General features: G+C 48.8%; 1 protein-coding gene across 9 annotated transcripts in view; it reads left to right on the forward strand.

Moving 5' to 3' along the window:
• Positions 1-21,918, forward strand: part of TCF20 (transcription factor 20) — a 128,852-nt gene that overhangs the window by 47,100 nt on the left and 59,834 nt on the right. Inside the window, exon 1 of one of the 9 annotated variants that reach the window (XM_065676853.1) lies at positions 7,636-7,738. The exons of 7 other annotated variants lie outside the window; for them this stretch is intronic. The gene's annotated coding sequence lies outside the window, so the exon portion shown is untranslated. Of the gene's footprint in view, positions 1-7,635; positions 7,739-17,925; positions 18,144-21,918 lie in introns of those variants that run through there. One more of the 9 variants, XM_065676844.1, reaches the window with a different exon arrangement.

The raw sequence follows: 21,918 nt of genomic DNA on the forward strand, positions 1-21,918 counted from the left end.
GTGTCTGAGCGCTCAAGGCCAGTACAACATCAGTGTTTTCATTTGCAGCTCTTCTTAAAGCAGCTTTCTTCAAGAACAACGAAGGACAGGGCAGCTTGTCCTCTGTGGTCTCCAGTGTCCACCAAGGGGGTAATGGAAAGGGGGGCTCACACTAAGACCTGCCTTGTGGTGTATGTGATTTAAGAGAAAGGAAGAAAACCAGAGACAAGGGAATGTGATTTGCTAACTCAGCTGGCAGATGGGCAGCGAGAGGAGTGTGTTGCTAATTAGTGTGAAGTATTGATCACGTTTGGACAGAGGTGATGCTGTGATGGGGAGTAGTGTCTACCTTTGCTCCATTGGCCCATCCAGGGGGTTACTTAGTCCTTTTCCAGTCCAGGGATCGTTTTGGCGAGCCCTCCAGCACCAGCAGTGGTGGCAGTCAGTGATGAGGTCCCTGGTGACTGCAGCTTGGCAGACTCCTGCCCCATCTCAGGTAGCACCTTGGGAATCGCCTGGCACCCTCCCCTACCTGGGGGTGCTTTCTGACGGTGTAAGGGGAGCTTTCGGAGGAGCCAGGGGCTGGCTGCCAGGCTGCCTTTAATTCCCCCAGCTGGCAAACAGGAGGCCTGTGTCGGTTGCCGGGGCAATGGCGGGAAGCTGTGTTAGTTTAATGAAGCATTGGGAAGGCTGCTGTTTGTTTCAGGGGAGCGGGGGCTCTCTCGCCTGCCAGGATGCTCCCCCGAAGCCGAGGGGTGGCTGCCAAAACGCTCTCCCTCAACTGCCTCCATCAGCCCTTGCCAGGGTGCAGAGGCTGTCATCAGGCCATCCCCCAGCACCACATCTCTGCCTGCTCCCCTTCCACCTGAGCACAGCCTGTCCGGTGCCCTGCCCTCAGACTTGTCCTCCTCCCAAAACGCCTGCCTCTTCCCAGGAAAGAGCACACCCTCTCCCCAGGCAGGGTGCCTCCTCCCTCGGGCTGGGATGGATGCCCCTTCCCTTTCATCGCCTGCCTAGGGGATGGTGGCTACCTGATTGAGGTGCTGAACTTACTCTCTTGATTTAAGCAAATGAAGACTCGAAGCATCTATGTCTTCATAGTAAAGGTGACCTACAAAGGAAGGAGAGGAGGAAAAGAAGAGGGGGGTAAAAAAAAAAAGAAGCCTTGTGTTTATGCCCCATTTGCAGTGTCTCTTTATGTGGGGCTTGGGCTTTTTTATCCTTCTTTTCTTCCTTTCTTCCCAGCTTGTTATTTCAAGTACAAAAGGATTTCTGGTCTTGTTTAACCTCTGGGGGGGGAGGGGGAGTTCGAGGGGCAGCTTGAGCAGTAGCAGGCTTATGACTATTCAGATAAAACTTCATATTAAAAACATGAGCCTTATTCAGACCTGTTAAAAATCAAGGGTGTGTAAATGGAAGTGTAAAAAACAAATACTAAATGGAGAGCTTGCTTGAAAGGTCAGAAAGCCATGCCCGTTTAATACAAGGCCGCAGACCCATGAATTTTCAGCAAATAAAAATGGCAAAATAAGACTATTGCCTTGCAAAGGGGGAAAAAAGAAAGCCGTTTCGTATGTGAAAACACAGATGTATTTGGTAAAGATGTACAAGCAGAAATGCACCTGATTTCCCCCCTCCCCTCCCCCACCTTTTTTCTGGTTCTCATTTAAAATGCCATATAAACAAACGTTGTCCTGGATGGATGGTGCTTCCCTAGCGGGTGTAGCAGAGCTTCTCCTTGTCCTGCAGGAGCAGCTTCCCACATCAGCCCTTGCAGGGCTAAATCCGCCCCCCCCAATACAGTGGCACATTACTCCCCCCCCCGCCCCCCGCCTGCCCTGGCGGCAGCATCCCACTGGGATTTGCAGGTTGCCTGTGCCAGCCCTGCCATGTGGATGGAGGACAAGGAGCCCATCCCTCGGGGTGAAGCTGGTGTCAGCCCAAACTCTGTGACCCCCCTGTTGCTGTCCTCCCTCTCTGGCCCGTTCCCATCTGTACGTGCGAGTCTCGCGCCCTGCGGACGGCTGGTAATTAAAAACCCGGGAGGGGGATATTATTGAGTTAACAGTAGTTATTTGTCAGGCTGCTGGAGGGGGGGGAGAGTGATCTATCCCCAGGGAAAGCTGCACTGACGAGGGGTGGGGGGGAGCAGGAGGGAGGAGGAAGTGGGGGCGAGATTGGCAGGTGACTGCCAGCTCCGAGGAGATGACAGCGGCAGCAGCTCCGCCAGTCCCACTTGAACACTGCACTGCAGGTACTGGGTTAATGGGTGGGAAGTGGTGAAGAAGAATATCAGGGTGGGTGGCTGGAGGGGAGGGTGTTGGCGTGGGGGAGTTGATTTCTGCTAAACGCCAAGATAGAGATGACACTCTCTATATACATGTAATCATTAGACTTTGCATTCCCAAGAATATTTTCCTTCGTACAATTTTTTAAAATGCAGAGAAAGCTCTCCCCAAACCTGACAGTATTCTACCTACAATCACTTCCCCCGTGCCAATATTACCATGCTGTACAAAACCGGTCTGAAATGCTGTGCTATTTTTGACCATGGCTTTAGAATATTTGTAGTGAAATTTTAATTTTTAAGGTGCTAGGAATAGGCTCCTCAGTCCCACATCATCTCCATGTAGCGAGGCCCTTTTCCTGAACGTGACACTGCATTACAATCTAAACCTCACAATTTTCTTGTTTGATGATACTGACTATCCAGCTAGAAAATTCATGTATCCTCCTTTTGCAGGACTGGCAGGTTAGACCTAGACTGAAGTCCTGATTGACATCTGCAGACAGCATTCTTGCTCATGCTCGCGCTCTCTCTCGTGGGCTGGTGCTCCCTCTCTCTTTCTCTTTTCCTTCTTTTCCCTTTCTGAGGGCGAAACATCTATTTGCAAAGGGCTAAGGACATGCGCTGCGCAAGGAGATAAAAGCAAAGAGCCCTCATCCCATGTAAGAGTTCTTAGATCTGTAACTCAGGGGGCTGGCAACAGGGTTTGGCAAGGGTTGAAATCCTCCTGTCTTTCTCCCTTCCCATACATTTGAGTATGAAAAACAAAAACAGCCGGGGTTATCTCAGATGTGCAATAGTGAGGATTTAGATGTCAGCTTCACTATCACCTTCATTCTTTGTGTACAAAGAGAGAAAGCGGATCACAGATTTGCACCTAAGCTACACAGAGTGATGCCTCGGTTTATCGCAGTGAGGGAAGCTCATGCCTCTTCCCTTCCAGTACAGCAGTGTTAAGCCTCAAGGGCCTTACACAGGCAGTGCGTGTGTTGGAGTCCTGTCCTCCCGCTCCCTGCTGCAGGAGCCAAGTTTAAGGAATCGGCTGAGAGTTCAGGGCATGTGTGTGATTGTAGACCTGCATGAGTTTCAACAGTGTTCTAATGAGTCTCCCTCCCACCACCACCAGCCCCCTGTAAAATGTTCAGCCATAAAGATGTTGCCTTTTTTCTTTGACCTGTCATTATTGTGGAAAGGACCGTCACCTACATGTGTGCATTGGTGGTATTGCAGGTTCTAGTCCAGAGACTAGGTAAGGTGGTGTGAGCTGTGAAAACACTCTGGTGGGCTGGTCTGTACATCCAAATTAACGCGCGGTTCAAGTACTGTGCTGATGTGCTTTTTTAGAAACGCCTGCAATAAAAGGGGCAAACTCCCTTTTATTTTCTTGCTCCGACACAGGCATGCTGATCTGTATTGCATGGAGATACATATTTTGACTGCTTAACAAAGAAAATCATGCCCATGACAACTTCCTGTCATGCAAGTAATCCTACTAAATGGAACGTGACCAGCACCATCCGTTTTGAGGTGTCTTCTGTGTGGTGGTTTCCAGTGTCCTGGTGTGGCCAGTTTCAGGGAACTGTTTTAATCTGGCAATTGCCTGCAGTCTTCACTGAACAGCATTGGGAGCTTTGGGCATTTAGCAGCTTTGAAAATTACATCATAGGCATCTTAAATGGTACTTTTCAAGTGTGCATTGGTTTTAAAGCTTAGCAGCTGGCCTTTTGGCCATATATATAGATCACACACACACTGAACTGCTTACTAGGAACAGCAGTTATTTGAATTCAAAGAAAAATCGTGCGTTTCTCTCCTGTCTTCGTCCTCCCCTTCTCTGTTTTCCGTGTGGAATGAGGATCCCAGGGGTGCACCTCCTGGTTCCTGACATGAAGTGAGACCTTGAGCTGGACCCTGAACCTACCGGCCTGTTGGTTTTGCGAGGGGCAGAACGGGCTCGCCATGTAAAGCGCTACCTGCTCTGTGGGTGCTTGTACTATACCCTGCTCTATTTTTCACTGTTGCTAGCCTGTGGCAGCAAGAGTTGATGAGTGCAGCCTTACTTGAGGTAAAGGAGGCTGGGGGAAGACACCAGGAGAAGACAAACAAAACGCCTAATTCAGAGCTCACAACAGGACTGAAATTTTGGGCAAGTCTCAGGGTAGCAAGAATGGGTAACACAAAGCCAGCATTGGGAGCTCATTTTAATTTCAACCATCTTGTGCGTGTGTAGTTAGCTGTCTTTGTTTAAAGAACTTGTCCTTCAGGTAGATTTTATTTGGACGGCTTGCTTATCCAAAGAACATTAATGACTTTCCTTGAGGAGTTCCAGCCAGTACCTTTGCACCCCGGTTCTCCTCTAGCCCTGTTTTCTCTTTTCCATAATCTCCCTGTGCCCGGCAGCAAGCCTTTAGGGTACATGCGCAAGCGAAAGGAGCCTGAGTTGGGGAATTAATATTCCTGGAACATAACACCAGCAGCATGCACACGCTGAGGAGAATATTAGAGCTATTAGCGGTGGGAGTTTGGAGTGCATGCAATATCTAGATGGAGAATTCAGTGTGATTAATCTGCCTCTAAGCAGCAGCCTCCGGGCTCTGGGAATTCTGTGGCACGTTTGAAATCAGAACTTTTTTTAATTACCTTTCCGCATCAACAAAACAATTGCAGTTGTGTGAAAATAAGCCCATTCAGTCCCTGCCCTGCCTCTTGGTTGGGGTTTTCTTTTCCCTTTCTCTGTTCTGGATGAGATGCGCTGCCGAAGCCCTGACTGTTCGTGGTCCCAGCAGCTCTGACAGCACTTTGCACAAGTGCAGAGGGACTTAGCCAGGGAGGCTTTGGCTGGCCTCCAAGTCAGGTAATTGCATTGTGGGCCAAGTTGGAGCAAGCCCATGCTAGTCGGTGTGCATGTGTTAGATTCCTTCCTCTTCCCCAATTCTTTATTCCGCTTCCCAACAAATGCCGGTGCCTCCCTCTCTCCCTCCTTCACCTCCTTGCCTTGCTGGCATCCTGGTGCGCTGGCAGCCATGTTGCCTCCCTGCCACTGGCGGCTTGAGAGAGATTCCCCAAGAGAGGAGGAGCGGGATAAACATGGATGTTTCATGCAGTCAGCAGGGTGGAAAAAACAACAATTAGAAATTATGAAAGGACATTCAGTCAGTATAAAAAAGGTAGAAAAGTTGTGGCCAAAGAAGGAGCAAGACTTGCTGGAGGATACAAGATCAGATGGGGACCTCCCTGCTTGCAATTCATACCTTTTCCCTCCCTTTTGCAAGCAGAGGCAGGAGAGTTTATTCCTTCCACTGCAGCCTGGTTTATTGCTGTACTGGCACAGAGAAGCCATAAAACAACAGGGGAAATCATTCCTGGAGTTGTGACTGTGCCAGGGCTCGGGTGATGCCCCAAGGCACTGGGATCAGAACTGGTGTGGGAAGGGAGGCTTCAGCCATGGAGGAGCTCTCATCTAGAAGAGCATCCTCTGGCTGCCTGGGTTTTATGCTGGAAGCACATGGAGCCACTGGGGTTCAAGCTTCCTACAAGCACCTCTCACCCCTGCCTGCTGTTGGACTTCCAGTTCGCCTGCTCACGTTGCCAGCCTTCTGAGGCACCTTGGGCACTGGCGGGGTGCTCCCGCCGCCAGGCAGCCGCAAGCCGGGAGCGTACCTGCCAGCCGGTTCCTGGCAGGGATCTGGATCGTTTCCTCCTCGCTTCTCACGCGCTCCACGTGCAAGTTTCCCTCCTGCCGCACTGGCAGGTTGCGGGAAGGGCAGGCGGTGATGGCAGCGCTGGTTTCTCCTCCCTTCCATGTCTGCGCGGCGGTGGGGAATGCTTTGTAGGCCTTGTTGAGGGCAGGGATGGAGGCTGGAGAGAGGAGTGGACACACTGTGAGGAGCACAGGCTCCCTCCCCTTTGGCTCCGCGGTTCAAGTAACTTTACAAACACAACATTGTCCGCAATTAGCACTATTTAATTCTTGAATTTTTTTTTATTTCACTTGGCTGTGGCCGTGCCCTTGGCTTATCCCTCTGAATTCCTGGCCTTCAGGCAGGATTAAGCACAGTGCAAGTGTTGGAGCTGCCTTGCTTCAAAAAGAGGGGAAAACAAAAAGTACCCATTTCAAAGAAAAAGAACAGATTTTTTTTTTTTTGGGGGGGGGAGGTGGTATTTATCAACATGTTTGAGGTTGTGTTAAATTTTAAGAAATTCACGTTAAAAAAACCAACCTTCAGCTGAATAGCCAACCCCCCCCCCCAGACCTTCCCAGGCCATGGTAAGCCAAGAGCTACTTCATGCTCCTTTTTTGTTCTCTTGGGCTTTATTTCAGAAATGACCACAGAAGTCTGTATCAGATTTTGCTCCCAGAGCAACATCCAAGCATTGTATTGGTAGTACCTCAAAGGCTCCTGGCCTTTCTCTCACCTACCCCAGGCTCCCTTCCCCTCCCCAGGGCTCCTAAGACCTAAAAATACATCAGGGAAGCAAAAACCTCCCTCTTTAACGCTATTGCCTTGCTTAGGCCTCACATTCAACTCTGTTACCTTAACCCTGACCTTTACCACCTCTTTTACTCCAATTATAGTTTAAAAGTGGCTTCTGACCCTCAGGTGGGAAAACAGAAACCGCGAGTGCACACTGGTTAGCGTTACCTCAGCTGGCCCATGGCTCCCAGACCTCTGCCATGTGTCTTTGGTCGCAACGGGTGGCCCTGCTTGCCCGGTGGCTCTCTGCATTTGCCTTCCCAGCACATCCCAGGCGCGACCCTCAGCATCTGCCTGTTTCAGTCCTTTCCTCTCAATCCCCTCCGCCATTAATGTCCCCCAGAGCCTTTCCCGTGCCAGCACCCCTCGGTTTTCACACCAGCACATTGTCCTGCTCCAGCCCCGCCAGGTCCAGCGCGGCTATGGAGGGTGGCTCTGTCCCAAAGGGCTGTGGGAGCCTGTGCTGTGCTGGGGGCTGGCACTTGGACTGGCGCTTGCTGTCCGTCCTGCTCAAACCACTTTGAAAAGGTATTATCATCGGCGTCACAAACTTTATTTGGGTAAAACCCCACCAAAAACTCGCAAGAAAAGAGAGTATATTTTATACCAAATATAAAAAAGAAAAAAAAAGAAGAAAAAAAAGCCATTTTCTTGGCCAGCCATTTCCTGAGTTCCCTTTGTTACTACTGCAGATATGTGTTTGAATAAGAGCCTTTTCCCCTCCCCTCTCCTATTCCTCCCTGTTCTACCCTGCAGTGAAGTCACAATCCGGCGTTTGTGGGCTCTGTGTGATGTCAGAGACTCAGTCTTGTGACTTCACCGGCGGGCTCGGGAAGAAGGTGCAGACGGGGCTGAGAGAAGAGGGGGGGGGGGAAAAGCCCCCTCCTCTTCCCTCCCTCCCCCCCTCCACCCTCTCGGTTTATAAAACCAGTAGCTGAGATAAATCGGAAGGGGGTGGGGAGAAGCAGCAGGGAAAGCTGAGAAAGATGCCAGAAAGGTACAGTAACATGGGCTTTATCTCCCTCTTCCTCTCCCTGAAAGTTGAGAGTGGAAAATTGCCCTGCAGAGGCCAGCTCTGGCCGACCACGCGCGCAGCGGTGGCGGTGGCGGCGGCCGTGTGTCTGCGGCGCCCTGTGCGTGTCACCCGCCCCAGTGACGCAGCCGTGCCCACCCCGGGTGCGCGGGGAGCCGGGTGGGTGCCTGCCTGGGTGGCTGGGGGCCCGGCCGGGAGGGTAGCGGGGGACGCGTGGGGGCCGGGGTCCGGCGTGGCCGGGCACGGGGGGCCGCTCGCCTTGTCCCTGCTGAAAGGCCCCAGCTGTTTGTTGGCTGCTCGCTGCAGTCTGGCTCCTGCTTGCTCCGAGACCGACATAAATGGGTTATGGGGTTTATGCGTGTGTGTGTGTGTGGGCTTCTCTCCCCCCCCCCCCCCCCCCATGCTTTCCCCTGTATCTCTCGTTGACGACGGTTTTCGTTGTTATTTTGTTTTGGTTCTGGATGCGGTTTTATTTTTCTCTGGCTCTGCAGGTTGAAAGTAGCAGGGGGTGGATGGGGTGGGGGCCTGCCATTTCCCCGGCATGCGTGGGGACAGCAGGAGGGAGAAGGGCAGGGCCTCAGGGTCACGTTCTCAAGGGCTGTGAGATAAGATTTATTCAATATCTCAGTCTTTTGGGGAGGGATTTTGGTGGTTGTTGTTGTTGTTTTTTTAACTGACAATAGCAGTGTGGGTGCACCAGCAAAGAGCAACCTCAACATGAAAAAAAAAGGAAGAAGAAGGAAAAAAAAATGGGGGGAGGAGAAAAAGGGGGGCTAGCTTGCCCCTCCCTTCTTCTTCAGCATTTTTTTTTCCCTGTGTCCAGTTTACTGTTCACTTGAGATTTTGGACAAAGACCGGGGCAGTGGGTGGGCTGCTTTGAGTTTTGTGATATAATATGACTGGAGCAAGAGAGTAAAGCACAGACAATTAAGGATCGTGGCGAGGGCTTTGCTCATTCAGTCTACTGAGGAAGCCGTCATTTTGTGTTAGTGTGTGTGTCTGGAGGAGGAAGGATAGTGGAGAGTGACAGTGGAAGGATGCCTAACGTTGTGGTGTATTTGTACTTGCTAAATGCCTGCTCCAGGAAGGGGGGCTTCAAAATAAAGGGATGAGGAAAAGGGTATCCTTGAGGATTTGCCCCTGCGATCAAGCCACTTTGGACCACACTCTCGCTGCTGGGAACGTGATGTTTTGCTGCCTCCTCGAAAGGGGAGGGTTGAGGAAGGAAAAGCACATGCAGGTGTCAGGCAGGCTCCTCGCTGCCACTGCTCTATCTGCCTACACACCTCACACCGGTGACCGGTGGCTCCTCGGCCGCTCCGGTTGGCGAAGCTCCGGGGCAAAGCACCGCATCCAGACCGGCTGCAGCGCCACGCTCCTCTGCTCCCGGTCACTTGGGTCCCGCTGCTGCACTTCACCCCCAGCCACCCAGAGCGCATCCTGCTTTTGTAGTTATTTATTTCTTTATTTCAACTACTGGACCCTGGCTGTCCTCTGCCAGTGCGTTTCAAGGCTGATGAATAGCACCCCCTGCAGTTATAGAGCTGATCTTTTGTAGCACAGATGTATAATTAATTGTGCAGCACTTTTGCAGTCTGAACAGGCAAGTGGATTCTTGGAAGACACCCATGTACCACCGCCTGCTTCTCAGACCCCCAGCTTCATGGCCCTCAGGGAAGGGACCTGCTGGCTACAGCCTTACAGCCTCTGTCCTACCATGCTGTCTGTAGTGATCTGAAACAGGATTCAGATCCAGGTCTCTGGTGTAAAAGCCAAAAACACCACAAAAAAAAAACCCAAACCCAAACCACTGCTGCACAGCAGGACTCCTCTCCTCTGCCCCTGCTCCGACCTGAAAGGACTTTCGGAGTTATTTACATCTCTGCTCCATCACGGTGGTGATGTTTAGGGATTCCCCCCACCCCCCTTCCTTTCTTTTCTCAGAGGGGAAGTAAGGATTTGTTAGTTTGTAAAGCACTTTGAAGATAAAAAAAAATCATTGTCTGCATTGAGTGCTATCTGTTGGCTCCTCTGAGTCACCACCCGGGCTTGGCTGGGAGTTGAAGCCTGGAATCACCCTGCAGCCCTCCTGGAGGATTAAGTGAAACGACCCATTGAGGGGGTCCTCCCCAGGGAAGGCAGAAGTGGTGTGACCAAACGCTGCCTGTGAGCCGAGGAGGTGGAGGGCAATGAGCAAAATGTGCACCCTGCGAAACTGAGGGCAGAGGACACTGGGGATGTGATTTAGCTAAAATGAGATACGGCAGAGATTTTAAGCCTCATCATCTTGTCTGGGTATGGCAGGATTGTCCCCTGTGGGGTTTTCCTCAGTTCTTTATCTACACCTGCTTTCAAATGACTCCTGAAAGGCAGAAAAAAGCAGAGTAAACCCTTTCCTTTGATTTCTCTTCAGCTGGGGACATCCATCACCCAGGACTGTAACCATAGGTGTTTGGGGAGGGGGGAGGCGTGCATCACTTCAGCCCCATGCTAGGATATGAAAGGATTAAATCTCTTTCCTAAGCAAAGTGGAAGGTCCCCAGGTGTCTTCTCGCAGGCTCAGAGATTGCAGTGGGAGAAGAAGGCAGGATCCAGCTGGGTAAGAGACCTCATCAAGAGGATAAAAGCATTTAGGGTAAAGGACAGTCTTGTCTCCCTGAGTAGGGGAAGTAATCAGTGAGGATGTGCAAGGGTCTCTCAAAAAGCCCTAAGCAGGCAATGCTTATATCAGAGGAGAATTTCCATGCAGTGGTGAAGGGGGTTGAGCTGAAAGTGTTAATTGGTTCCCCCCCCCCTTTCTGTTAAGATATTCCCTTTCTTGTTACCACCACTGCTTTTTTCTTCTTTCTTCTTTTTTTCTTTTTTTTTTTTTTTTTTAATTCTTAAAGAAAAAACCCTTCAATCTCAATGAAGAGGACTGTTAAGGAAACCCCCTACTTATCACCTAAGGCTGGCTGCTGACTTACTGTTTCTGGAGATGAGATAATGCTGGCTGATTATGAATAGGGTGACTACCCTTTTCCATCAATATTAGGAGTAAGCCAACACCTTGATCTTCAGCCTGTGGAATGAATCATGCTGTAAGAGTTTGAAGCATTCCCGGTTTTGGAGAAGAGTAGTCATCCTTTCTCTCATGCCATGCTCCCTGCTGTGGAAAGGCTTGGCCCTAATGGGGGGGACACCCCTCAGTTCTAGGCAGGTACCCCAGGGAATGTGAAATTTCACCCCTGATGAAATGCTTTGTCATCACCAGTGTAAGTGATGTCTCTCCATTAGACCTGGGTTCAGGCAGGGTTATTAGGGAACCACCTTGATAACTGCAGCCCCCCTGAATGCTGGTGCTCCTTATTTGTGTTGGGATAGCTTGTGTTCTTACCTGTGGGTCCGAAACTTGCCAAAGACAGTGGAGCGCTCATTAAATTGGTAGGTCGACATGAATTGTGCTTGCTGAGGAGGCTTCTGTTCTTGCTTCAGTGCTCGCTGGTCATGTCTCAAGAAGAAGTGCTTATCTTGTTTTCAGAGCCCTGATGGAACCCACAACTCTGAGCACATTTACAGGAAAGTTAGATGGGGGCCTTGAGTCCTCATTACCTCTCGGGACAAATGTGGGTGCCCACAGGATTCCCAGCTGCAGAAGACAGTCTCTTCAAGAGGAATGATGAAAGCCCTGGTACATAAGCAGAGGTTTGGTTAGTTTGAACCTGAACTTCAGTAAGTAACTGGAAGAATTCTTTGAATCCTGAAACAGAAAGAAGTGACGAGATTTTACTCTGTGCCTTGGACTCTATAAAGATGGGTCTGTCCAGTCTTTACAGAATGAAATTCCGGTTTTCTTAACCCAGGATGGTTACCTCTGTTACCTGATGGCTTTTAAGGCATTGCCATCACTTGGGTTAGGTGACATGCAGGTAATATACTTCCTTCTTCCAACCCCAGGGCTGTCGGTGGTGCTCATAAATAGTTGAATCTGTTGTGTTTAAAGTCATAAGTTCTGTATGTTCTCATGTGCCCTAAACTGACTTGGATTTGAGTGTGACTTTAATGCAGGGCACTAAAAGAAGACATTAATGTCTTTTGAAATGTAGAATTAGAGGGTTTGAGCATTGAATATACTTTTATGAGTCTCAAGATACAAAGTAATTAAAGTGGTTGTGTTTGAAGTAGGGTTTTTTCCTAATGTTCTGTTAGCAGTAGGAGATACAGAAGTAAACAGTGGTGGAACTTTAAAACTATTTTTAATAAACCGATCTCTCTGATGAATTGGGACCAGAGAACATCACTGTACGTGACAGAAAAAGCCGAAGTCAGTGACTAGAAGTTAATGCGATTTCATGCAACGTATACCTTCTGTGGACCCTTGCATTACTACCCAGTATAAATATAGCCTTCTTACCAGGTGTATGTAGAAGACCTCTTGGTTTTGGTCCAGTCTGATGCCCTCTTGCTGCTGCAAGCCCTTCTCATGTGCTGTTTCATGTGCATGAATTCTGGAGTGTGGTAGCAGAAAGGTGGCTGGAAGAACTAATGCTTTTTCTTCAGGGACCTTTTTTCCCTCCTGTTGGAACAGCTGAGATTCAAAACTGCTACTGCATGCATCAGGGAGGAAACCAACAGGGAGCAAAGTCAGAATCAAAATCTTAGTTGCCTCTAGAACTTGGGACTATATGTCATGGGGATTTAAGCTTGTTAAGCCTGGAAATTCCCACTTCCCTGTAGGCGGGGAAAAAAAACCCCAGCAAATGAAACCTCTGTAAAAGGGCAGCAGAAGTAAAAGAAAAAAAAATCCCTTTCTGTAAAACATGCTCAGGCAAAGCAGAGTTAGTTTTATTTAAGACCACTTTAAAAGGTGAGTTCTTCTAATATTTGAGTTTCTCCTTTTATTTAGATACATTTAGCAATTCAGATAACCAAGGTCTATTGATGGCCTTTTCTGCCTTGTTGGAGACAGTCTTGCTAAGAGTCATATTTGTGTGGCTTTCTATTTTAATTTGCACTTTTATTACTTTGGACATCTGCATGGAAATGTGATCCGCTTTTCCTCAAAAGTCAAGCTTGTTTCTTGCTTTTTTTACAGTACTCAGATTCTTTTGTCTGCAGCATCACAATCGCTATCACAGCAACGAATTCTGATCCTGCCAGAAGTGTTTTTTTGGCAGGAGGTAAAAGGAAAAAGCAGAAGAAGCTGAGCAGGTCTTAAGGTACATAGATCATATTTTTATGAATCAGGTCCTTGTAACAGGAAGATGAGAGGAAAGAAGTGTTGCAGTATTGGAAAATGGAGCAGAAAGATTCATGCTAACTACCTTCAACTGCTTTGTCATTTTCCTTTCTTTGAGATGCTCCAGTCTTTCAATCCAGTTGTTGCTCTGTTGCAGGAATTGGGCTGTAGGAACTAATGCTATGGCTTATGGAGATGCTGCTTGTGTCTGGAGGAGGGCTGCTTCTGAGTGATGCACCAAAGATATGGCAGTCAGTATGCTGAGAATCTGTGCTTGTCCAAAACACTTCCCAGCAAGCACACAGATCCTTTGGCTGTCTTCAGGGGAAAAGTTCAGTGTTGGTGCATTAATGCAAGGAGAGCCCTCCCTGTCTTTGCTGCAGTTCCTTGGGAGACATCTGATAGTGCTTCTCCCTTGTGGAGGGTCACATGTAACACTTTTTATCTGAAGTAGGCTTACAAGAAATAGGAGGAAGGTATGGGAAATCCTGGGGCTAGATAGGGAGAGAGGTAGGAAATGTTAATGAATGCAGCCATGCTGATGTCTTTCTTGGAGAAAGAGACGCAGACCAGCTGCCCTTGCTTTACACTCGCTCAAAGATGTAGCTGTCCCACTGTGAATTTAAGTTCCAGTCCCTGGCTGTGTGACCTGTAGGTGCCCGATCTTGCTGTCATCTTTTGTATTATCCGTCTTCAAGCCAGTCTCTAATGCCCATTCCCAATAGCATCTGAGTGCCTCTAGATGAAAGCTGTAAAAGTGGAGTGGTGAGAATGACATGAAATTGTGTACCAGGGGAAGGCATTAGGATAAGGGTAATACTTCGAGGGGATGTGTGCCATGCCTGTGCCCGACTCTGTGGAGACTTCAGCATCCTGGTGCTGAAGTTCAGTGCTTTTCACCAGCAAGGAAACCTTTTGTAAAGGAGAAGAAATCTCTCAGAGGACCCCACCAGCTGCATTCAGAAATCATCTTTCCTCTAACAAACACTGGGGCGCTCAGAGTCTTTCCAGCATATGTTACCTGCAAATTTGTTATCGATTCCCACCCCCACCCCCCCCCACCCCCCCCCCCCCCGCCTGCATCACTTTCTGTCCTCCCTGCTTCCAGGCAGAGGGAGCTCGGAGGGTGTGTGGAGATGAGAGGTGGCTGGGGTCAGGAATGGTGTCATCCTTCTGTCCTTCCCCCCTGAAACTACTAACATATGCTTCTGGAGAGCCACATGAACGGAGTAATTACTGAATTACAGCTAGATCAGAAGTGATGACCTCAAAGACAGAAGGCTACTCTCCATCTCCATTTGTCAGTCCTCTGGGGTCAAAAGGACCCTTTTTTCTCCAGGGTCTGTGAGAGGGGGGGAAAGGGACATGCAACGTAAGCCTTACTTTCAGGCATAAGGGCAAACAAATGTTTGCTTTTGCCATTGCAGGAGTTCATGTCAGCGTTGCTTACATGTGTGCTAGGGCAGCAGCAGTGGTAGGAGCAATGGCACTAACCTTAAGGGCTACTCGGGGGGCTTTATTTTGCCTGGAATCTGCCATCCAGCCTAGAGAAGGGTGCCAAGTCTTGAGGCCATTTTCCTGCCTGCCTGTCTGTGCTTTTTGCCTCTGTACTCAGAAGCACTTTGATTAGGAGAGGGGGAGAAGGTGTCTGGGCAGAACGGGGAGGATTTGATTTGGAAGGTTCCTGTTGTGGTGATGCCGTAAGGGCGCAGTACAGTTATGGCTGAGCCAATTTTCTTGCACTAAATGCAGAGACTTCAGTCTTTCTTATGACTGTGGTATAGCACATCTGCTCAATTTATAGCACTCTTCGAAGATGGAATGTATTTGCTGCATGAAATTTACATGCAAACCTTTTTAGTTTGTTGCATTGATTTTAAAAATGATCTTTTAAGACTGGGGAACTATTTTTGGCCTTAAATCCCAGTATTTTTTTCTTTTCAGAATTGCTTACATATTGCTTCTAAGGTAAGAGTATATAGATATTAATGATGACTTCACCATGAACTAGAGCTGCTTGCCATGGATGTTGGATTCCTGCCCTGCTTGTGTGTTTGCAGGATCACAGCTCTAGTAACATGATATACTTTATTAAATATATATTTTATATATAACCATATTTTTTGTGTAACTGATGGTGGCCAAGGGTTGTCACTGAATGGCCAAGTCAGAAGGGTGAATTTCTTTTTTCTGGAAAGAGAATGAAATGTTCAGTGGCAAATAAAAACCTCAGTGATGTGAACAAGGTGTACTAATGACAGTGGTTTTTCATCCGGAGTCTGCAGACAGCCAAAAATTAGTTTCTGAGAGAATTAAATTCTCCATTAAGCTCAGTGGGGTTGTACGTGAAAGCCTGATACATCACTTCAAAAGCTGCAAAGGCTGTAGCATCTCTGCTCGTGTGCTATTTAACTAATATTGTTGTGGTAACTTTGTTTTCATTCTGTGCTTTTAATGACCCTGTCTATTACCAGTGATGTCTACTGTAGTGCAAGAGCTGCCAATAGCTCGGCATTTGCCTATATATATGGTACAGGTTCTTCTTAAACTGAATTTCGTCCTTTAAAATCAGCTGTGTAGTTTTGAGCTTTTAAAAAGCAGCTCCTTTTGTACTTTCCTTAACACGCAAAAGTGGGAAATGGTGCTGTGCGGCAGACTGGAGGTGCAGGCATTTAAGTATGCAGATTCACTTTTTTGGTCCTTTGAGAAGTGCTTAACTTGTGAGTGTTAGCTGTGCTTGTAGTTTTACAGGACCTTTTTGAGCATATTACAAAACTTTGTCTACTTATGCTGCAACTTCGTTTTGGACATTAGGTAAAAAATACCTGGATATACCAAGTTTATCTCTGTAAGCTATGTTCTCATGTATTTGTATATACAAAAGGGTTCTACCTTAAGGTAAGCTTAAATTTAACTTAAGGTAGAGCGCTCTAAGCGCTCTTACCATATAAATCTACGTGAAAGATTGACCTCAATTGACGTTTCACTTCAAAATCAGAAAACAGATAATGGAAAACCAAATTATAAAAACCTTATCGAGTTCCCCCACCCCATTACAGCTTTTATCAGAGTCCTGAATCCCCAGAGGGAATGTTGCTCTAACCAAGCTCTTAGCATGCCGTGGCAGTCAACAAGATTAAGGCTGACTGCCACTAGAGCAACCTCACGCTTTGTGACGGTGAATGTGCTGTGGAAGCCTCTTCTTCAGGCAAAGGAAGCAGTGACCTCCACCTCTTGTAAGGGGAGCACTGTGCCTCAAACACATGCAGTAAGGCAGCGCCTGCCTGCTGTAGCTGTAATTCCCAGGTAGCTGATGTACAGCACATCACTGTAATCTCATCTGAAGGAGATGAGGCATAGGTGACAGTAGAAGGCTTGCCTCCAAAAGGAGCCCTTGCCCGTGAGTCCAAAGAGGAGCAGAGGAGCTGGTGAGTCCTTCTGAGCACTCCTGCTGCACCAGTGCCTGACCGGCAGCTGGGGAGTCCCCAGCACCTGCACATTGTTAACTTGGAAGACACATGGTAGGAGCACATGTAATTGTCGTCTGCTCCAGTTGTTTTCCCCAGACTCATGCCGTCGTTGCAGTCTTACCTAGATGGAATTGCAGTCAGTGAATTGTTTCTGACAGACAATGCGTAGTACAAGATGTGGTGGTTTGTATTTATGTTTCATAAAGAGCAAGTCAGCTGTGGAGGAGCCATCAGTGAAGTTGTCACCTGGCTGTGCATACAACCCGGTCCTTCTAAGTAGTCCATTGCTTTTTGGGCTAAGCTATGAGCAGGGCCCTTCTCTCAGGATAAGGCTTGCTGAGGATCTGGGGAACAAAGCTTGGCCAACAGGTGGTTATGGAAATTGTGATACCTGCTCAGTAAAGCTCCTGGCAGAGCAAGTTCTAAATGATGCTGGAGCTTTCCCTGCCCAGCAGCACTTGGAGCTTCTCAGGCTGCAGCCTCCTGAGTTTTCACCTGAAATGCTGAGTGGCAGATGGAGGAAACTAGTGTCATACAGAGCTTCCTTTGCCGGCACGCAGGGTCAGCTGGCAGAGGAGCATCCTTGCTGCCTTCCACCAGTCTCCTTGCCCCCTCACTCTCAAACTCATAACCAACACAACTCCTAGTGACTACTCTTACAATAGCCGGGCCGTTTCTCCAGCGCAGAAGTGCCGTTAGTCGTAGTTAACCCCCACATTCGCTGCCGATGGGGGGCTCGGGAGCGCTGCTTGTAACTGCCCCAGCGGGGCTGGACGCGCGGGGCACAGCCGGGCGGCGGGGAGGAGAGCCCCGCGCCGCCCGCCGCCTCCATGTTGTTTCCCGAGCTCTCCGCTGAGGTGCCTCTGGTTCGGGGCCTGCCCGGCCCCGGCGTGCGGCCTGGCCGCGGGCTCGGGGTGTGCTCCAGGACTCTGGGTCGGTGAGGGGACCACCAGGCCGCAGCTGCCTTACTCGCACCTGGGCGGCCAAACGGCATAAGGCCGGATCTTAAAATGACTTGGGGCGGGGGGGGGGCCTGTAACGGCGGGTATTGGCATATGAGGCGATTGGACTGGAAACGGCCACGGGCCCTTCCCGCTGCGCTGCCCCCGCCACGCCTGGGCCGCCGGGCTCGGCCGTGTGTGCGTGAAGTCTCAACGGGCGGCACGTGCGGAGGCCGCGCCCCGCCCGCTCCCGGCGCGCCGGGGCGGCGGCGGCCCCTTTAAGCGGGCGCGTGGTGGCAGGGGAGGGGAGGCGAGGCGGCGGCCGCGCGCTCGCACGCAGACACACGCGTGCACGCGGGGGCGCGCGCACGCCGCTCCCCCCTCCCCTCCCTCCCTCCCTCTCTCGGCCGGGACCCGCCGCCTCGCGCCCTTCCCGCTGGCGCGCGCTGCTACCCCGTCGCCCGCCGCCATTGGCTGTCGGGGGTCAGCTGACCCCGTGTTATTTCCTGTGTGTGTGTGTGTGCGTGTGAGGGGAGAATGGAGCGAGGCGCCCCTGGGCCCCCGCCGCGCCCCCGCCCCGGGACCCGCTCCCGGTCCCGCTCCGCCGCCGCGCCCCGCCGCCCCCGCTGCTGAGCCGCCCCCGCCCCGCCCCGCCCGCGCCTCCCGCCGCCGCGGGGGGGGGGGAGGCGCCGGGGAAGGCGGCGGCGGGGGTTGGGGGGGGGGGGGAGGGAGGGTCGCAGGTAAGGGGGTGTCCGGGAGTGTCGCGGTGTGGGGAGCCCTACGGGTGGGGGCCCCGGTAGTCCCACGCCGGGGAGGCCGGGGCAGTGTCGGTGGTGCGGGAGGAGACTGGGGTCTCATCCGTGAGGTGGAGGGCGAGTGCTGGGTAGGAGGAGGGCTTGTGAAAGGGTCTGGGGAAGTTCTGTGCTCAGAACGGTTAACCCGCACGGTTAATCCCGTTTTTTCCTTGAAGAAAGCAAACGTGTTTATGTGTGTTTAAAGAGGCCCTTGTGCTCCCTGGTGAGGTGCCCATCTGTTTTTCTATCCCCAAAGCGGTCTTTTGCAAGAAATGCGAAGTTCTGATGGGGATGTGGAGATGGTGCTACCGTTCAAGGGGTAAATGATCAAAAATGTCAGAGAAGGTGGGAGCACCCTGTACGCAAACTGCAGGAGGGGCACCGGCCGTGTTGTGAATGCTTGGGGTTTGTAGTGCTCTTTTCGCTCTGGGTGGCTAACCTAGCACTGCTCACTTGCAGAGAGGATCAGAATGTAGTATTTGGTCTGCTGTGAGGATCAGGGTGTCTTTCGTTAGTGCTGTTTGCTTGGCTGGAAGCTGTGTTTAGAACTGCAGTTGGAAGTTATTACTTTCAAGGAAGGAATAAGAGAAAGTTATGTAACCGAAGCGTTTTAGCCTGTGTATCAGAGCTGTCTAATCATACTGTCACTCTGTTATTAAGTTGAAAACAGGAGCACATTTGCATGTGAATCAACAAGTGATTGTCTCCGTGCATAGATCTGGCACCATCAGAATCCTTTATTTCTTGTGTATATTTTCTCAGCCGTGGCATTCCCCCTTCATTAAAAGGGTGGGCAATTTGCTTAAACTGCAGCATTGTACCATACCAGGTACCTGTGGGGGGATTGAGGCTCAGTGGCAGAGCTTTCTGTGTTTAGGTTAGCATTTTGAAAGCTGTTCATGTTTGTGTGACTTGTTGCCATCTGTTGATTCATCCATGGGTAATTCTTCGGAGTGTTTAATTTTTAGCATGCTTCCTGAGCAATGAATGTGCATGTAGCATTTGGCTCACCTTTACCCACTCATTGTAGAAGGATACAGTGGCGGGATGGTGGAGATGCAGCAGCTCGTGGGTTAGGTCTGTAGCATATTGGCTGAACTTAATTAGAAAAGAGTTGGATTTTTTTTCCACCGATTTTCTATGCTGCTTTTTGGTTTGAGAACTTTGATTTCTGAGATTTATAGGTGGGTATTGCACAGCAGAACTAAGTCCATTTGGCTAAGTGTATGCGGTAAAAAATCAGTATTGTTACTTGTGAGGTTTTGTTTGCTTGTTTCCTTAGATCTGCTCCTTTAAATAAGGTTCTGTATTAGTTCACTTTGAGTTGTTTGAAGTTGTGTTTCATCTGTTGTCTTTGCATTGGGATTAGTTGGCGTATAAAAACACAGCTGCATTTGCACACTGCAGGAACAATTTCTGGGTAAAACAGGCTGAGAAAGTTGGGGCTGTTCAGCCTGGAGAAGAGAAGGCTGCGTGGAGACCTTATAGCAGCCTTCCAGTATCTCAAGAGGGCCTGTGAGGATGCTGAAGAGGGACTCTTCATCAGGGACTGTAGTGGTAGGACAAGGGATAATGAGTTTAAATTTACACAGGGGAAGTTCAGGTTAGATATAAGGAAGAAGTTCTTTACTGTGAGGGTGGTGAGGCGCTGAAACAGGTTGCCCAAAGAAGTGATACATGTTTCATCCCTGGCAGTGTTCAAGGCCAGGTTGGACAGAGCCTTGGGCAACATGGTCAGGTGTGGGGTGTCCCTGCCCATGGCAGGGGACTGGAACTACATGATCTTACGGTCTACCCAAACCATTCTGTGATTCTGTGGTTTATTAGTTTAGGCATCTATGCCTTAAACTTTGTTAGTGTTGTGAGGAGAGGAGAATAGTATTCCCTTGTTTCTGTAAATTGCTGGTACATGAAATGCGTATTTTTGTATTTTCTGGTTAAATTAGCAAGCAAGCTACTATGTCTTCTGAGTGTGAGTACGACAACAGCTTTTATGTCAAAAGTGCAACTTGCTGCTGTACATTTTTACCGCTTCTAGTTTTGGGAATGACCTCAAGACACAAATTGGGCTTTGATCTCTAAATCAGATATCAGAGGCTTTGGGATTGATGAAACCTGTATTTTTCTAAAATGTATACTTTAATATGCCTTTGCAGCCTGGGGCAGGATAAGCATGGTTCCCAGTCTGACAGCACTAGGAGCAGCTTGGTTGTGAGTGTCTTCAGTAGGGAGCTGGGGTTTCCTTTTCTTAGTTACTGATGCTTCATAAAGAAGGCTTGAGAGGACTTGTTTAATAACTGAGAAAATCTGTTTCTATAGTGTATAAAAAAGATCTGAAGGTTATTTAAATGAAACAGAAAACTTGTCTCTGCAACTTATACACAAGCCTCTTTTTCTCGTCAGAGGTTGTTTCCTTAACCTTCAGCTGAAGAACTGTGGAGTTATTAACCTCTTTACTGTATTTTAAAGGACATTCACATTAAGTGTAAAGACTTAAAGCAGTGTAAGTAAAACAGTTCTTAATGTGGTTCTCTCTATGATTGATACGTGTATGAAGTCTGTTAGGAAAAAGAGTGCAATATGTAGGTTTGGGATTTCCTCTCCCCCCTCCCTGTTGTGGAAATGTGTGCAAAGTCATCCTTTTGGGTTCTTGGTGCAATGTTAAAATCGTTGTATACCACTGTTCTTCCTTCCTTTTTAGGTCATGTTTAACTAAACCACCCATGAAGCACAGCAAAATGGCAATACTGCTGCTCTTGGAAGGGTCCCTTCACAGGAATTGTACTGCACAATTCCTGTTGCTATTCTACTAGCTTGGCAGGTTGCTGTCTGGAATGAGGGCATAATCTGTAATAAACTTGAATAATTTCATGCTGCTTGCTTGGCTTCCCTATAATTTGAGATAAGGATATATTTAAGAGTTTATAGTTTATGCGTATCTTGCCTTTTGACATAGGGTATGCCAAATCTCAGTTTGGGTGGGCTGGCTTTTTAATTAAAACATGTATTTATTTTTTCATACCCTGTTCAATTATTTTTTATACTTAGGAATGGTATTAGACTAATGTTTTTGGAACCTGCGTTCTGACAACTTTCAAAGATCTGGAGCTGGTTCTGGCAGCACTGCCTTCTCAGGCTTCAGTATGTACCTTAGCTGCCTGGGTGAGAATTCATGTTACCTAATCCTGCAGTTGGCCTCTGAGACAGGAAAGATTATGTAGAAGCTTCTGAAGAGCCAACTAGCATGCTGATTTGTTGGTAGACACTGGACTGAGACCAACCAACTCTTCCCATTCAAGTAACTGAACTGCTGTCCAATAGCAAAAGGGTTTTTTGTGTTTTCTGGACTATTTTAGGCAAGAACTCTCAAAAAGAAAAAAAAAATCCTGATCTTGCTTTTGGACTTGTAAAATAAAAAATAGTCTTAGCATATCATTATTATTAGAATCAGTTGAAAACGCGTATGTAGATTATTATTTTTCTTTGTAGAAAGCTGTTTAGTACTACTGATAGAGGACACACACAATGTCAGCAGAGGTTTGTACTTCTCTAAAATCATGCAGAAGAGGCTGCTGTATTCTGGTGATGGGATCCTAATGTGAGATTCTGTTTCTGTCAAGCTTATTTAAGGGTCCCCTTCGTTAGAGTCCTTGACTCTTAAGACTTCAGTCTTGACTGACTGGAAGAGATGAAGGTTCTGTCTTCCGGCCATGTACTGCTG

This window comes from Lathamus discolor, chromosome 1 (genome assembly GCF_037157495.1).
Source record: "Lathamus discolor isolate bLatDis1 chromosome 1, bLatDis1.hap1, whole genome shotgun sequence".
NCBI classification, from domain to species: Eukaryota; Metazoa; Chordata; class Aves; order Psittaciformes; family Psittacidae; genus Lathamus; species Lathamus discolor.